This window comes from Octopus bimaculoides, chromosome 2 (assembly GCF_001194135.2).
Source record: "Octopus bimaculoides isolate UCB-OBI-ISO-001 chromosome 2, ASM119413v2, whole genome shotgun sequence".
NCBI classification, from domain to species: Eukaryota; Metazoa; Mollusca; class Cephalopoda; order Octopoda; family Octopodidae; genus Octopus; species Octopus bimaculoides.
The window spans coordinates 49,392,131-49,396,641 of record NC_068982.1 but is presented as its reverse complement, the minus strand read 5'-3'; the positions used below and the strand labels follow the sequence as shown (position 1 = coordinate 49,396,641).

The window sequence follows — 4,511 nt, the reverse complement described above, 5'->3', positions numbered from 1 at the left end:
ATACATATACATACATATATATACATACATATATATACATACATATATATACATACATATATATACATACATATACATACATATATATACATACATATATATACATACATATATATACATACATATATATACATACATATATATACATACATATATATATATATATAATATACATTCATACATACACATATACATATAGTGTATTCACACACGCACACACATACACATATATATATGTATATATAAAACTACCAATGCATCCCAGCATTTCCCAGGTGTTATGAACTACAGCCACATTGTATTATTTATTCCTTTGTTATGGGCAGAATTGGCACAAGTGGAGTGTAAAGCAAACAACTCTTCTTTATAAACATGTTTTCCGGTCATTTTGTGAGAAACAATGCTGAAATTGTTGACACCAAAAACATGTAGAATAGCAGCTTAGATTAGAATGAAATCCTAACATAGCCTCCAAAATGACCTAGACTTATGGATTTATCAGTTGGATGACATATGAGCTTGTAGAGGTATCTGTATTGCAGAAAGTAGGGTACATGGAAAGAAAGCTGCTTCATTGTGGAAAGCATCATTTCTGTAATGTTTGGGCAGACTGCACACTTCAACATATGTTAAGTGAAGCTGACATTGCTTCTAGGTAAACTATGTTTTGCGTAAGTCAAGTGTTGGTAGAATAGATATACAAGTGATCTGCACTGCTAACTGGAGAGCATGCATCATATAGTTGTCCATGAGAAAAGCAGGGTATTTGTAAATAAAGACCCACAATTTTTGAAGTTTGACTTGGGCTTTGTAGATTGTCACAGCAAAGCACAATCACACTGGGAACTGGAGGCACTTGAATTGAAATGACACATTTTCGGGAATAAGGGGCATGTGGGGAATGTATGCGATCTCTCTATGACAGCCAGCAATAATGGTTGCTTGTAGGACATGACTTGTCATTGTAGTTACAGTCAATCTTGTACCAATGCATAGTCGTGGTGGGTCCAAATTCCTCAAGAGCATGATAGGTGTACCTTTTTTTTAGGAACAACTAATGCAGTGGCAGTCTTGTGGGTCATAGAGGGTTGAGAAATTCAACTAGACACTCAACAGTAGCATGTTCATCGATGGTAGTATCAATGGAGACAAACATTGAAGCATCTGCAGGTAGAATGTGGAAGAGTTCATGGTTTACTTTATCAATGTTTTCATTCTGAGGTTCTAAAATAGCTCTCTCTGCAAACCATGCTGTGTTTTTGAAGTTGTCTTGCAATGTGGGAAATACCTTTTTTTCAAGCTCGGCCAAATGCAGACACCATGTGCCCACATTGTAAAGGCTCCATTTCCAGTTTGTAGAACTTGATGAAAGAATTCCTCAGCTAAGGGGAGGTTGTAGAGATGAGCTCGCATATTGTTGCTTAATGAAAGCTGATGAACAAATCTCCTCAGAGGTGAAGACTTCATACATGCATAGGTGTTATATTTGACAGAAATACCCCGCGAGGACAACATTTAAGCTCCCCATAATGGCGGAATTGTTTTAGTGACCTAGCTAGGGCTTCTAGTGCACCATGGTGCGCCACCATGCATTCATTCCAGACAATACATGTAGTTTAAAATAGAACTTCTGCTGTTGGTGATAGTTTTAAAATTTACACATTTGGGCATCACTGAAGTGAGTTTTCTTGAGCACAAATAAAGGCAGTTTTGTGTGTATGTATGTGTGTGTGTGCATATACAGGGTCCGCCATAAGTAACTATATATTTTCTTTTACTTGTAACTTTGTTGATACTTATTCAATTTTCTAATTCATATGTCATTTGAAAGCTGAAATCTTATATTTTTATTTCTTTTTTCTTCCCTTATTTCAGATGTACTGTTATATCGATTATGTCCACCCGATTAACAAAAGAGCAAAAGATTGCGGTTTTGAAATGGTTCTGCACAAAGTTATCTGGCTATGCTACAGAAGCTGCTTTTGCCGTTATTACAACAGCAGGATGAAGCAGAGGGTCTGTACTTTCAGCAGGACGGGCTACCAGCCCATTATGCTACGCTTGTGCGAAACTGGCTGGATGCCAACCTGCTCTGTCGATGGATTGGCAGGCGAGAACCGCTTGAGTGGCCGTCTTGTTCGCTGGATTTGACCCCACCCGACTTTTTCCTGTGGTGCGTTCTCAAGGAGAAAGTCTACTCAACAAAGCCCCGCAACATTGCTGAACTTAAGGAAAAAATTCGAGCGGCCATTGCTCAAGTGCCGTTGGAGCTGTGCGCCAAAGTATGCCGCTCAGTTCCTGAAAGATTAGCAAAGTTCATTGAGCTCCACGGAGAGCACACGGAGCTTTAATAAACATCACGTTTTATGTTGCAACAAACTTTAGTGTACCCTGTGTTACTTTCTCTATTGTAGTAGCTTATTTCTTCTATGTTACATTTATCATGTTGAAATAAAAATATATAGTTACTTTTGGCGGACCTTGTATATACGCATAAATGTGTGTATGCGTATGGATTTAAGTACATAAGTATGCAGGCCTACATAATAGTGCATACACACGTATATATGTGTGCTTGCAGATATCTATATAGATATCTTTCTGTCTCTCTGTACGTAAATTGGTACATTCTGGAAAAGGGCTGCAATGGGAGACGGTGACGAGGAAGTGAACTGTTGAAAGAGGTTGAGGAGGAGCTGGTAGTGCTGGCAATCTTACCTTACCGCCTGAGCAGCACATGCCACTAGTTTCATTTGGAAATTTGAAAGCTTTGCAGAAACGACAATTTGAGTGTAGCACACCAATTTGTACAGAATTATCGTTTTTATAAGGCTGGGATGGATCATATCTCAAAGCAGCTCCTGGTGTTGTGAAAAATGAGTTTGCCTGTGGTCTATTTCTGAGAGCTATATTGTATTGGGCATCTGTTTAATATAGTGTGCTAAACGTTGTTCTAATGACTCAGCATTAAGTATTGCAGCATGCCTTAGCTGATCTAGGGAAAATCTCATCTCCTTTCTCTCTTGAGACTTCGTTTGACGTGCTGCAGCATGCATCTGCTGACCCTGAGAAAGTCTCATCTCCTTTCCCTGTTGAGACACACGCCTTCGGTTTTCAGCAATCGTCCTCGCTTTATACCTGTTTCTAGAGAGAAACACGTCTTTTCTTTGGTGTCATATTTTTTCAATACTGTAAACAAAAAATTATGAACATTGAAAAAATATACTGGGTTGTCCGGAAAGTTCCTGCCGATTTTTAAAGGAAAAAGAAAAAAGATCAATAAATACTTGCCATTACATTTTTAATCAACCAAATATGAACCATTTTGTTACACAATGCGCCTCCATCTCTTCTTTAACTTGAAAATAACCTCTTCCCAGAATTGAGGTGGTTTCATGGCAAGTAAGTCGAAAGGTAAGCTACTGTAAATCGGCACGAACTTTCTGGACAACCCGATACATTAATCTCTATTTTTGTAAACAGTTGTATGTATATGTCCGTATTTTTGTATGCAATATAAATTAACGAAATATAAGCAAATGAACGAAATAGCACATGTATGGAACTGCTAATTTAACGGTAAATACCACAATAATTATTACAGAGAGACAAAGAATTTAATATTTTACCTTGCAATTGCTGCGATAATTATTAACTCGTAATAGAACAGTAAATGTGTATTGTTTTAATGGAAATGAAAATAAAATTTCGTATTGACACTGGCCAGACAGCAGTTCATGCATGTCTGTTTTCGACTGAGTATATAACACAAGCAACACACAGCAAAGAGAAAGAGACAAAAATAAAATAACATGTGATAAAATTTATTTCTAAAAACGTTCAATGACGTTAACTGGAGTTTGGGGTTCGAGTAGAAGTCATTTCACCTTTTCATTTATCATTACCATTCTTTTCATTCGATTTTATTTTTTCCCTACTTTTATGTTTTGTCTGTTCTTGTGCTGTCCCCTCTGTGTTTCAACCCTATGTGGTTAATAAAAAAAATCAAGTCATCAGGTATGTATATGTATGTGTAGATGTGTGTGTGTGTTGACACTGGCCAGCCCGCACTTCAAGCATGTCAGTCGTCAGGTATGTATATGTATGTGTAGATGTTTGTGTGGATGTGTTTAATACAGTACCGTATATAGTATGTCTGTATTTTTGCATGCAGTGTAAATTAACTATATGCATGTATATATGTATGTATGCGTGTATATATGTGAGATGTATGTATATATGTATGTATGCCTGTATATATGTGAGAGTATAGTTTCACTGTAGTAGATTCAGTATTAAAATGAAACCATTAAAGTGAAAGTATCTGTCATTACAGTATCAAAATGTGATTGTGTAAGTTTTGATACTGAAATAGTGGAAAAGTTTCATTATTAAAGTGAAAGTATTTGACATGAGTGTTTTTGTTTCACTTTTGACACGTAATACTTAAATAGTGGAGGAGATATTATGTTGCTGAGGACTCGAACGATGCAAGAAGTTAAACATTTTTT

The 4,511-nt window shown here is 36.7% G+C and overlaps 1 long non-coding RNA gene across 1 annotated transcript in view; it reads right to left on the bottom strand.

The window, feature by feature from the left end:
* The window catches only part of LOC128247105 (uncharacterized), a 53,912-nt gene extending 50,190 nt beyond the window's left edge, over positions 1-3,722 (bottom strand). The window contains exon 1 of the long non-coding RNA XR_008263526.1: positions 3,630-3,722. This is a non-coding gene — a long non-coding RNA (uncharacterized LOC128247105). The remainder of the gene's footprint in view (positions 1-3,629) is intronic.
* Positions 3,723-4,511: the final 789 nt, after the last annotated feature.